This window comes from Procambarus clarkii, unplaced genomic scaffold (assembly GCF_040958095.1).
Source record: "Procambarus clarkii isolate CNS0578487 unplaced genomic scaffold, FALCON_Pclarkii_2.0 HiC_scaffold_222, whole genome shotgun sequence".
In the NCBI taxonomy this organism is placed as follows: Eukaryota; Metazoa; Arthropoda; class Malacostraca; order Decapoda; family Cambaridae; genus Procambarus; species Procambarus clarkii.
In genome coordinates this window covers 366,634-381,188 of record NW_027189255.1, presented here as the reverse complement: position 1 = coordinate 381,188, position 14,555 = coordinate 366,634, and positions in this window count along the sequence as shown.

Sequence of the window (14,555 nt, the reverse complement as noted above, 5' to 3'; positions counted from 1 at the left end):
AACTGCGAATACGTGCAGAGAGCCTGAATTTGGCTCCAAAATTTGGCTCAGGCCTCGAAATTGGGATGTTTGATATATTTTGAAAACTGCAGGGGAGTTTGTTCAAAATTTGACTCACTGCTGCTTTATGGACTTGGCATATGTTGGGTATAAAAAGTCGTAATATCAAACTGTGAATACGTGCAGAGAGCTAGACGTTGACTCCAAAATATGGCTCAGGCCTCGATATTGGGATGTTTGGGATATTTCGAAAACTGCAGGGGGGATTGGGCCAAATGTGACCAAACGCCGCTTTCAAGACTTGGCATATGTTGGGTAAAAAAAAGTTGCAATTTTAAACTGCGAATACGTGCAGAGAGCCAGAATTTGGCTCCAAAATATGGCTCAGGCCTCGAAATTGGGATATTTGGGATATTTCGAAAACTGCATGGGAGTTTGTGCAATATGTGACTTTCTGCCGCTTTCGGGAATTGGCATATGTTGGGTATAAAAAGTCGTAATTAAAAAATGCAAATACGTGCAGAGAGCCAGAATTTGGCTCCAAAATATGGCTCAGGCCTCAAAATTGAGATGTTTGGGATATTTTAAAAACTGCAGGGGGGATTGGGACAAATTTGACCAAACGCCGCTTTCAGTACTTGGCATATGTTGGGTATAAAAAAGACGCAATTTCAAACGAATACGTGCAGAGAGCTAGAGTTTGGCTCCAAAATATGGCTCAGGCCTCGAAATTGGGATATTTGGGATATTTCGAAAACTGCAGGGGAGTTTGTGCAAAATAAGTGACTCACTGCCGCTTACAGAACTTGGCATATGTTGGGTATAAAAATTAGGAAATTCAAACTGTGAATTCGTGCATAGAGCCAGAATTTGGCTACAAAATATGGCTCAGTCCTCGAAATTGGGATGTTTGGGATATTTTGAAAACTGCAGGGGGGGTTTAGGACAAATATGACCAAACGCCGCTTTCAGAACTTGGCATATGTTGGGTATAAAAAGTCGTAATTTCAAAGTGCGAATATGTGCATAGAGCTTGAATTTCGCTCCAAAATATGGCTCAGGCCTCGAAATTGGAATGTTTGGGATATTTTGTAAACTGCAGGGAGGTTAGGGACAAATGTGACCAAACGCCGCTTTCAGTACTTCGCATATGTTGGGTATAATAAAGTCGCCATTTCAAACTGCGAATACGTGCAGAGAGCCAGAATTTTGCTTCAAAATATGGCTCAGGCCTCGAAATTGGGATGTTTGGGATATTTTGAAAACTGCAGGAGAGTTTGGGACAAATACGACCAAACGCCGCTTTCAGTACTTGGCATATGTTGGGTATAAAAAAGTCGCAATTTCAAACTGCGAATACGTGCAAAGAGCCAGAATTTGGGTCCAAAATATGGCTCAGGCCTCGAAATTGGGACTTTTGGGATATTTCGAAAACTGCAGGGGAGTTTGTGCAATATGTGTCTCTCTGCCGCTTTCAGGACTAGGCATATGTTGGGTATAAAAAGTCGTAATTTCAAACAGCGAATACGTGCATAGAGCCAGAATTTAGCTCCAAAATATGGCTCAGGCCTCGAAATTGGGATGTTTGCGATATTTTAAAAACTGCAGGGGAGTTTGTGCAAAATGTGACTCACTGCCGCTTTCAGTACCTGGTATATGTTGGGTATAAAAAGTCGTAATATCAAACTGCGAATACGTGCAGAGAGCCAGAATTTGGCTCCAAAATTTGGCTCAGGCCTCGAAATTGGGATGTTTGATATATTTTGAAAACTGCAGGGGGGATTGGAACAAATGTGTCCAAACGCTGTTTTCAGTACATGGCATATGTTGGGTATAAAATTCGCAATTTCAAACTGCGAATACGTTCAGAGAGTCAGAATCTGGCTCCAAAATATGGCCCAGGCCTCTAAATTGCGATATTTGGGATATTTTGAAAACTGCAGGGGAGTTTGTGCAAAATGTGACTCACTGCTGCTTTCAGTACTTGGCATATGTTGGGTATGAAAAGTCGTAGTTTCAAACTTCGAATATGTGCAGAGAGCCTGAATTTGGCTCCAAAATATGGCTCGGGCCTCGAAATTGGGATGTTTGATATATTTTGAAAACTGCAGTGGGGATTGGAACAAATGTGTCCAAACGCCGATTTCAGTACTTGGCATATGTTGGGTATAAAAAGTCGTAATTTCAAACTGCGAATACGTGCAGAGAGCCTGAATTTGGCTCCAAAATATGGCTCAGGCCTCGAAATTGGGATATTCGGGATATTTTGAAAATTGCAGGGGGGATTGGGACAAATGTGACCAAACGCCGCTTACAGTACTTTGCATATATTGGGTATAAAAAAGGAGCAATTTCCAACTGCAAATACGAGCAGAGAGACAGAATTTGGCTCCAAAATATGGCTCAGGCCTCGAAATTGGGATGTTTGATAAATTTTGAAAACTGTAGGGGGGTTGGGACAAAAGTGTCCAAACGCCGCTTTCAGTACTTGTTATATGTTGGGTACAAAAAAGTCGCAATTTCAAACTGCAAATACGTGCAGAGAGTCAGAATTTGGCTCCAAAATATGGCTCAGGCCTTGAAATTGGGATATTTGGGATATTTTGAAAACTGCAGGGGAGTTTGTTCAAAATTTGACTCACTGCTGCTTTATGGACTTGGCATATGTTGGGTATAAAAAGTCGTAATATCAAACTGTGAATACGTGCAGAGAGCTAGACGTTGACTCCAAAATATGGCTCAGGCCTCGATATTGGGATGTTTGGGATATTTCGAAAACTGCAGGGGGGATTGGGCCAAATGTGACCAAACGCCGCTTTCAAGACTTGGCATATGTTGGGTAAAAAAAAGTTGCAATTTTAAACTGCGAATACGTGCAGAGCCATAATTTGGCTCCAAAATATAGCTCAGGCCTCGAAATTGGGATATTTGGGATATTTCGAAAACTGCATGGGAGTTTGTGCAATATGTGACTTTCTGCCGCTTTCGGGAATTGGCATATGTTGGGTATAAAAAGTCGTAATTAAAAAATGCATATACGTGCAGAGAGACAGAATTTGGCTCCAAAATATGGCTCAGGCCTCAAAATTGAGATGTTTGGGATATTTTAAAAACTGCAGGGGGGGATTGGGACAAATTTGACCAAACGAAGCTTTCAGTACTTGGCATATGTTGGGTATATAAAAGACGCAATTTCAAACGAATACGTGCAGAGAGCTAGAATTTGGCTCCAAAATATGGCTCAGGCCTCGAAATTGGGATATTTGGGATATTTCGAAAACTGCAGGGGAGTTTGTGCAAAATAAGTGACTCACTGCCGCTTTCAGGACTTGGCATATGTTGGGTATAAAAATTAGGAAATTCAAACTGCGAATTCGTGCATAGAGCCAGTATTTGGCTTCAAAATATGGCTCAGTCCTCGAAATTGGGATGTTTGGGATATTTTGAAAACTGCAGGGGGGTTTAGGACAAATATGACCAAACGCCGCTTTCAGAACTTGGCATATGTTGGGTATAAAAAGTCGTAATTTCAAAGTGCGAATATGTGCATAGAGCTTGAATTTGGCTCCAAAATATGGCTCAGGCCTCGAAATTGGAATGTTTGGGATATTTTGTAAACTGCAGGGAGGTTAGGGACAAACGTGACCAAACGCCGCTTTCAGTACTTCGCATATGTTGGGTATAAAAAGTAGTAATTTCATACTGAGAAAACCTGCAGAGAGCCAGAATTTGGCTCTATAATATGGCTCAAGCCACGAAATTAGGATATTTGGGATATTTTGAAAATTGCCGGGGGGATTGGGACAAATGTGACTCACTGCCGCTTTCAGTACTTGGCATATGTTCAGTATAAAAAGTCGTAATATCAAACTGCGAATACGTGAAAAGAGCCAGAATTTGGCTCCAATATATGGTTCAGGCCTCGAAATTTGGAAGTTTGGGATATTTTGAAAACTGCAGGGAGGTTTGGGACAAATATGACCAAACGCCACTTTCAGTACTTGGCATATGTTAGGCATAAAAAAGTCGCAATTTCAAACTGCGAATACGTGCGGAGAGCCAGAATTTAGCTTCAAAATATGGCTCAGGCCTCGAAATTGGGATGTTTGGGATATTTTGAAAACTGCAGGAGAGTTTGGGACAAATACGACCAAACGCCGCTTTCAGTACTTGGCATAAGTTGGGTATAAAATAGAAGCAATTTTAAACTGCGAATACGTGCAGAGAGCCAGAAATTGGCTCCAAAATATGGCTTAGGCCTTGAAATTGGGATGTTCGGGATATTTTGAAAATTGCAGGGGGATTGGGTCAAATGAGACCAAACGCCGCTTTCAGTACTTTGCATATGTTGGGTATAAAAAAGTTGTAATTTCCAACTGCCAATACGAGCAGAGAGCCAGAATTTGGCTCCAAAATATGGCTCAGGCCTCGAAATTGGGATTTTTGGGATATTTCGAAAACTGCAGGGATGTTTGGGCCAAATGTGACCAAACGTCGCTTGCAGTACTTGGCATATGTTGGGTATAAAAAGTCATAATTTAAAACTGCGAATACGTGCAGAGAGCCAGAATTCGGCTCCAAAATGTGGCTCAGGCCACGAAATTGGGATATTTGGGATATATTGAAAACTGCAGGGAGGTTTGGGCCAAATGTGACCAAACTTCGCTTGCAGTACTTGGCATATGTTGGGTATAAAAATTCATAATTTAAAACTGCGAATACGTGCACAGAGCTAGAAGTTGCCTCCAAAATATGGCTCAGGCCTATAAATATGAATATTTGGGATATTTTGAAAACTGCAGGGGAGTTTGTTCAAAATATGTCTCACTGCCACTCTCAGTACTTGGCATATGTTAGGTATAAAAAGTCGTAATTTAAAACTGCAAATACGTGCAGAGTGCCAGAATTTGGCTCCAAAATACGGCTTTGGCCTCGAAATTGAGATGTTTGGGATTTTTTAAAACTGCAGGGGGGATTGGGACAAATTTGACCAAACGCCACTTTCAGTACTTGGCATATGTTGGGTATAGAAATTCGAAAATTCAAACTGCGAATACGTGCAAAGAGCTTGAATTTGGCTCCAAAATATGGCTCAGGCCTCGAAATTGGGATGTTTGGGAAATTTTGTAAACTGCAGGGAGGTTAGTGACAAATGTGACCAAACGCTGCTTTCAGTACTTCGCATATGTTGGGTATAAAAAGTCGTAATTTCAAACTGCGAATACGTGCAGAGAGCGAGCATTTAGCTCCAAAAGATGGCTTAGGCCTCGAAATTGGGATATTTGTGATATTTTGAAAACTGCAGGGGAGTTTGTGCAAAATGTGACTCACTGCCGCTTTCAGTACTTGGCATATGTTGGGTATAAAAAGTCGTAATATCAAACTGCGAATACGTGCAGAGAGCCAGAATTTGGCTCCAAAATATGGCTCAGACCTCGAAACTGGGATATTTGGGATATTTTGAAAACTGCAGGGGAGTTTGTGCAAAATGTGACTCACTGCTGCTTTCAGTACTTGGCATATATTGGGTATAAAAAGTCGTAATTTCAAACTCCGAATACGTGCAGAGAGCCTGAATTTGGCTCCAAAATATGGCTCAGTCCTCGAAATTGGGATGTTTGATATATTTTGAAAACTGCAGAGGGGATTGGGACAAATGTGTCCAAACGCCGCTTTCAGTACTTGACATTAATTGGGTATAAAAAAGTCGCAGTTTCAAACTGCGAATACGTTAAGAGAGCCAGAATTTGACTCCAAAATATGGCTCGGGCCTCGATATTGGGATTTTTGGGATATTTTGAAAACTGCAGGGGAGTTTGTGCAAAATGTGACTCACTGCCGCTTTCAGGACTTGGCATATGTTGGGCATAAAAAGTAGTAATATCAAACTGCGAATACGTGCAGAGAGCCAGAATTTGGCTCCAAAATATGGCTCAGACCTCGAAACTGGGATATTTGGGATATTTTGAAAACTGCAGGGGAGTTTGTGCAAAATGTGACTCACTGCTGCTTTCAGTACTTGGCATTTATTGGGTATTAAAAAGTCGCAATTTCAAACTGCGAATACGTTCAGAGAGACAGAATTTGGCACCAAAATATGGCTCAGGCCTCGCAATTGGGATGTTTGGGATATTTTGAATACTGCAGGGGTTTTGGGACAAATATGACCAAACGCCGCTTTCAGAACTTGTCATATGTTGGGTATAAAAAGTCGTAATTTAAAACTGCGAATACGTGCAGAGAGCCAGAATTTGGCTCCAAAATATGGCTCAAGCCTCGAAATTAAGATGTTTGGGATATTTTGAAAACTGCAGGGGGGATTGGGATAAATTTGACCAAACGCCGCTTTCAGAACTTGTCATATGTTGGGTATAAAAAATCGTAATTTCAAAGGGCGAATACGTGCAGAGAGCCAGAATTTGGCTCCAAAATATGGCTCTGGCCTCGAAATTGGCATGCTTGGGATATTTTGAAAACTACAGGGAGGGGTTTGGGACAAATTTGACCAAACGCTGTTTTTCGTACTTGGCATATGTTGGGTATAAAAAGGCGTAATATCAAACTGCGAATACGTGCAGAGAGCCAGAATTTGGCTCCAAAATATGGCTCAGGTCTTGAAATTGGGATATTTTGAAAACTGCAGGGGAGTTTGTGCAAAATGTGACTCACTGCCGCTTTCAGGACTTGGCATATGTTGGGCATAAAAAGTAGTAATATCAAACTGCGAATACGTGCAGAGAGCCAGAAATTGGCTCCAAAATATGGCTCAGGCCACGATATTGGGATGTTTGGGATATTTTGAAAACTGCAGGGAGGTTTGGGACAAATCTGACCAAACGCCACTTTCAGTACTTGGCATATGTTAGGTATAAAAAAGTCGCAATTTCAAACTGCGAATACGTGCAGAGAGCCAGAATTTGGCTCCAAAATATGGCTCAGGCACGGAAATTGGAATGTTTGGGATATTTTGTAAACTGCAGGGAGGTTAGAGACAAATGTGACCAAACGTAGCTTCAGTACTTCGCATATGTTGGGTGTAAAAAGTCGTAATTTCATACGGAGAATACGTGCAGAGAGCCAGAATTCGGCTCCAAAATGTGGCTCAGGCTACGAAATTGGGATATTTGGGATATATTGAAAACTGCAGGGAGGTTTGGGCCAAATGTGACCAAACGTTGCTTACAGTACTTGGCATATGTTGGGTATAAAAAGTCGTAATTTAAAACTGCAAATACGTGCACAGAGCTAGAATTTGCCTCCTAAATATGGCTCAGGCCTATAAATATGAATATTTGGGATATTTTGAAAACTGCAGGGGAGTTTGTGCAAAATATGTCTCATTGCCGCTCTCAGTACTTGGCATATGTTAGGTATAAAAAGTCGTAATTTAAAACTGCAAATACGTGCAGAGAGCCAGAATTTGGCTCCAAAATATGGCTCAGACCTCGAAACTGGGATATTTGGGATATTTTGAAAACTGCAGGGGAGTTTGTGCAAAATGTGACTCACTGCTGCTTTCAGTACTTGGCATATATTGGGTATAAAAAGTCGTAATTTCAAACTCCGAATACGTGCAGAGAGCCTGAATTTGGCACCAAAATATGGCTCAGGCCTCGCAATTGGGATGTTTGGGATATTTTTAAAACTGCAGGGGTTTTGGGACAAATATGACCAAACGCCGCTTTCTGTACTTGTCATATGTTGGGTATAAAAAGTCGTAATTTATAACTGCGAATACGTGCAGAGAGCCAGAATTTGGCTCCAAAATATGGCTCAAGCCTCAAAATTAAGATGTTTGGGATATTTTAAAAACTGCAGGGGGGATCTTCTTGAGGTTATCTTGAGATGATTTCGGGGCTTTAGTGTCCCCGCGGCCCGGTCCTCGACCAGGCCTCCACCCCCAGGAAGCAGCCCGTGACAGCTGACTAACACCCAGGTACCTATTTTACTGCTAGGTAACAGGGGCATAGGGTGAAAGAAACTCTGCCCATTGTTTCTCGCCGGCGCCTGGGATGGAACCCAGGACCACAGGATCACAAGTCCAGCGTGCTGTCCGCTCGGCCGACCGGCTCCCCTATTGATTGAATTGGGATAAATTTGACCAAACGCCGCTTTCAGAACTTGTCATATGTTGGGTATAAAAAGTCGTAATTTCAAAGGGCGAATACATGCAGAGAGCCAGAATTTGGCTCCAAAATATGGCTCTGGCCTCGAAATTTGTCGGAAAATCCGACACCATTTAATAATCATACAGATAATAACTGTATTACCAACAAGTTACCCATAGAAACCGTAACTTGTAGTGGAATTACCATCTAAAGAAAACGGGATATCATCACCACATACTATTATAATTCACCACCTATTATGGTGGGAATTATTCTTAAATACATTAGTCTTTGGACTTTACCATCATAAAAACATCTTATATAAATTAACTTAATTATCAATATTAAAGTAGAGTAAATGTGGCCCTTCTATCACTTTCTGAAATGTGGACAATGTAAGCCAGGCGTCAGAGTGGGAAGGAGGGCAGCCATTGTTTATACGAGACCAGAGGCTCACACGGGAGCAAATTCGGCTCCTGTTAAATTTACTTGGACGTAGTGTTATGGAAACTAAAAGTGTACCATTATCAACACGCTGTCTACAAATACAAGTTAAGTGTCTATCCGAAACCCGTTTATCATTCATTTATGGCCATTAATGTCAGGATATAGGGTGAACCGTTTAGATCACGAAATCGCCTCAAACTAAAGGTATTTAAGCCAGGTCTTCATGTTCCATGTACAGTTTTCTCTGATATAGCTTGTCATATATAGGATTCTGGCTTCACAGCTAGCGCACTTTTGACAGGTCAAGACGAGGAAGCAAGATTTGTGCACCAGTTACTGGGTGATATGGAAGCTACCTCAAAGAGGATAATTTGGTGTCTACACCCTAGTTATACCTGGTGGACTAACCTGCTGTACTATAAGATAAGGAACCTTTTCAATGTATGTAGTTAATTCTGCAGTTTGATTGGCTGCATATATATTAATTTAATAACCCCCCTAATGTGTAGAGGATCGATTTGTGAGATTATGAGATTATTGCAGAAATACAGTCCACTTATCATTATACAAATTGCTATCGAAGTATATAAATTAACGTAAATATAAATTCATATAAATTAAATAAATATAAATCTCACAGGTCGGTTCCCACATTATTTGGTCATCTTCGAACCGGATGACGGATTATTTGATCCTTTGAACCCACATTTGGTCATCTTAGTACCGGATGAACCAGTTAACCAGTGGATTCATTAAATATACTAGTGCAGTGTTATTTAAACAAAGCCAGTCAAGACGGCGGCGTTGACTCGTGCGAGTTCACGAGCCCCGCTCAGTTCAGATCTGCCTCATCAGCGGTTTCAGGGACACCCACAGATATTTGGTGGCGTGTTATTTCGTGAAATGACAGCGATAATATAGAAGCCAGCCAAATTAGTGGCTGTGTCCTTGCAAGATTGTTCACGGATTTCGTGGTGTTACATTTCGCGAGAGATTATCTACGAATTTTGTGGAGTTTATTTCGCGAGGTCACTAATAATATTTAATACTTCTTGATAATATTAGAAGTTTCATAGAGGCTAATTAAGAGGCTATTATCAATAATTGTGTATATTATTTCTCCAAAATAGAGAATTATTTAATATATATTGCACTAGTGATCACAGTATAATATTTACTAATTGCCAACCCACAACAGGGTAGGATAAAACCATTGACTAGTTGAACTATTATTGCTCATCCTAGTCCCATGATTACCATAGTCAGTTGTACTATATTGAATAACCTAACACCATTAATGAATGGTCCAGACCCTATTTTGGGTGTAATTTTTATCAACTCGAGTTGAGTTGTGTATATATAATAATTTACTTATGATCATTACACCTTTGAGTGATTAATTAGTGTCTCTACCATCCTAGGGTGATATAGAAGAGCTAACCTAAAGGTACTTCCAGTGACACTGGTTTATCACTCAAATCTTTAGTGTGGATGATTGTATATATATAATGTGTATTAATTTTAAGTGCTAACCTCTAGTAGTGGTAGGATTACAGCCTAGTGAGTGCAGAATTTACCCTAGGCTACCATTAGAGCTTGTTCAGTATTATGAGCAGCCCAAGTTCAAGTCCCACAAGGCTTAACCAACTAGCCAGTATGGATAATGCAGGGAGAATGAAAAGAACCCTTGCAGGTCTGAAAGGCCACTTAACAAGACAGATCAAGAAATGTGAAGATTTGTCACAACAATCTCAAGTTGATTATGCTGACCTGGAAAGCTATTATCAAGCAGCTGCAGGTAAATTTGAGCAAATCAAATGCCAAATAGCAACATATGTGGCTGAACTTGCCAACACCAATTTATCAGAAACAGAAATAGACGACATTATGGTTGATCTTGCGAATTATGAAGATCACACTCAGGCCACATTACAGCCTTATGTCAAATTAATTGCCCAGAACAAGGCAGCAACAACAACAACAGTTGCATCTAATACGAGTCAAGCGGAAGCTCGACTCCCTCCAATTAATTTACCCACTTTCTCAGGGAAAGATGAGGAAGATTGGGACGAATTTTGGAACAAATTCGTTGACCTTGTAGACTCAAAACAATCTTTACCAAAGAGTAGTAAATTCTCTTATTTGCAAGGCCAATTATCAGGTGAGGCTAAAACAGTAGTATCCCATCTGAGATTAACTAATGACGGCTATGATCTGGCAGTAAAACTCCTCAAGGATAATTATGCTGATCCAGAAGTAAGAACATCACATTTAGTTCATGAGCTGTTGCATTTACCCCCACCGGAGGCTTCAGCTGATTCACTCCAAGTCTTCAAGCTGGAGGTAGAATCATTGATCAATGCCCTCAGCCTGACAGCAGATACAAACGGGGCTGAGTGGGTCTTGAAAATAATTGTCCAGGAGAAAATACCTAGGGACATATTGAGACAAATGAGTGCTCATTACAATAAAAGCATCTTATCCATGAATGAAATATCTGAAGGTTTAAAGTCAGTAGTTCATCAATTACGAACACATGACAAATTAAAACCACCAAGTAAACCCTCAGAAACCAATAATAGTAAACCACAGAGTACCAAAGGTACTCCAAATCAATCTAGACAATATAATTCAACACCAAAGTGGAACAGTGGCAGTGTGGGCGTATATGCAGTGGGACCCTCCAAGCCTATAGTTACTGTGTCACCCAAGAACGTGACACCAAAGGGTACTGGAAGCTATGGAACATGTTTGTTCTGCAATGAGAAACATTCAATGTACCACTGCCCTAATTTTCCTGATAGTGACGCCCGTGTTGAGCGACTCAAAGATTTGTAACATTGCACGAGGTGCCTCAGGAAACATAACATCAAGGATTGTGAGACCCAATTACACACCTGTAATAGGTGTAACAAAGGTCGACACCATGCAGCATTGTGCAGAGACACCAAAACAACGTCTCCAAACGCCAAGGTGGAAGATAGCATTCCCACCACAGTACAGTACTGCAAGGTGGAACAAACAAACAGTGTCCAATCGGCAAAGTCTAAAGGTAATACGACTTTGCCTACTGCCCAAATTACCATCCTGTATAAGAGGGCCAAGGTCCATACCCGTGGGTTGTTTGACCAAGGATCCCAGAGAACATTTGTCACTAAAAAGTTGGCAGATGAACTACAATTAAGGCCTGTAGCCCAGACGTCATTCAACATCTCAGGGTTTGTAACAGATGCAGGACCTCAAGTCTACCAGGTGGTACAACCATCAGTACGCTTAGGCAGGTACGTCTGTCGAGTACAAGCCATTGTGGTGGACAAAATACCAGTAGACCTACAAGTTCAAGGTCTGAGAGCAACAGCCAAATTCCTGAGAAATAGAGGAATAAAATTGGCAGATAATATTAAGTCTGATCACCTCACCGACTTCGGTCTCCTTGTAGGGACAGACTATTGTCATCGATTCATCGGTAGCCCTACTAAATATCAGGGTATAACCATGTTAAACTCTGCAGGAGGTAAATTACTCTCAGGCCCAGTATCAAGCCTGAGGAGACCTATGCCTGCAGATAAACAATACCAGTAGAAATCTAAATTTGTCAGCTGATTATATTTCTCCAGTAGCATTATACTAAGGAGATTACAGCTGACTATACCAACAGAGGTTGATGTTAGTATCATCATTTGAAGCTGGAGATGAGTTCATGAGGCCTCAGTGGCAAATCAGTGAACAGTAGCCTAAAACAGCTACAAGTCACTGCGACCAATATCACTGAACCCACTGCAGTCTCAGAACCATACTTTACTTTAATGATGAGCTATTCAATCTTCTGAATCAATTAACTAAATTAAACCCCAATAAATCTGAAGACTGATTTGATACATTTATTATTTAATCAAGATGTATTCCATGGGCCTCAGTGTTTATATATCAGTGACCAGTTACCTGAAGAAACTTCAAGTTATATCTAATGTCACTGATCTCACTGCAGTCCCTGAATCATACTTGACTGTAGTACTTGATCACATTCAGTCTTCTGGGTTAAATAATAAGTAATTAGGCTTGAATATTAGCCTTTCAAGAGTTGACAGGGAAATGAAATCGCATTAGACTTCTAACCCCTGCAACTCTAGTACGGGACATCCGTCCTGTACGAACAGACACACACGTGTGATTACTAACTACTAACATCAATTTAATCTAATAATCCGAAGGAGGAGTATCGGTGTTCGTCTGTTCTAAATAGGACTTCGACCCGTGAGCAGCCCCCTGGGGAATTATGTCGGAAAATCCGACACCATTTAATAATCATACAGATAATAACTGTATTACCAACAAGTTACCCATAGAAACCGTAACTTGTAGTGGAATTACCATCTAAAGAAAACGGGATATCATCACCACATACTATTATAATTCACCACCTATTATGGTGGGAATTATTCTTAAATACATTAGTCTTTGGACTTTACCATCATAAAAACATCTTATATAAATTAACTTAATTATCAATATTAAAGTAGAGTAAATGTGGCCCTTCTATCACTTTCTGAAATGTGGACAATGTAAGCCAGGCGTCAGAGTGGGAAGGAGGGCAGCCATTGTTTATACGAGACCAGAGGCTCACACGGGAGCAAATTCGGCTCCTGTTAAATTTACTTGGACGTAGTGTTATGGAAACTAAAAGTGTACCATTATCAACACGCTGTCTACAAATACAAGTTAAGTGTCTATCCGAAACCCGTTTATCATTCATTTATGGCCATTAATGTCAGGATATAGGGTGGACCGGTTAGATCACGAAATCGCCTCAAACTAAAGGTATTTAAGCCAGGTCTTCATGTTCCATGTACAGTTTTCTCTGATATAGCTTGTCATATATAGGATTCTGGCTTCACAGCTAGCGCACTTTTGACAGGTCAAGACGAGGAAGCAAGATTTGTGCACCAGTTACTGGGTGATATGGAAGCTACCTCAAAGAGGATAATTTGGTGTCTACACCCTAGTTATACCTGGTGGACTAACCTGCTGTACTATAAGATAAGGAACCTCTTCAATGTATGTAGTTAATTCTGCAGTTTGATTGGCTGCATATATATTAATTTAATAACCCCCCTAATGTGTAGAGGATCGATTTGTGAGATTATGAGATTATTGCAGAAATACAGTCCACTTATCATTATACAAATTGCTATCGAAGTATATAAATTAACGTAAATATAAATTCATATAAATTAAATAAATATAAATCTCACAGGTCGGTTCCCACAAAATTAGGATATTTGATATTTTTTGAAAACTGCAGGGGGGATTGGGACAAATGTGTCCAAACGGCGCAATCAGTACTTGGCATTTATTGGGTATAAAAAAGTCGCAATTTTAAACTGCGAATACGTTAGGAGAGCCAGAATTTGGCTCCAAAATATGGCTCGGGCCATGAAATTGGGAAGTTTGGGATATTTTGAAAACTGCAGGGGGGTTTGGGACAAATATGACCAAACGCCGCTTTCATTACTTGGCATATGTTGGGTATAAAAAGTCGTAATATCAAACTGCGAATACGTGCAGAGAACCTGAATTTGGCTCCAAAATATGGCTCAGATCTCGAAACGGGGATATTTGGGATATTTTGAGAACTGCAGGGGAGTTTGTGCAAAATGTGACTCACTGCCGCTTTCAGTACTTGGCATATGTTGGGTATAAAACGTCGTAATTTCAAACTGCGAATACGTGCAGAGAGCCAGAATTTGGCTCCAAAATACGGCTCAAGCCTCGAAATTGGGATGTTTGATAAATTTTTGAAAACTGCAGGGGGGATTGGGACAAATGTGTCCAAAGGCTGCATTCAGTACTTGTTATATGTTGGGTATAAAAAAGTCGCAATTTCAAACTGCGAATACGTGCAGAGAGCCAGAATTTGGCTCAAAAATCAGGCTCAGGCCATGAAATTGGGATATTTGGGATATTTTGAAAACTGCAGGGGAGTTTGTGCAAAATTTGACT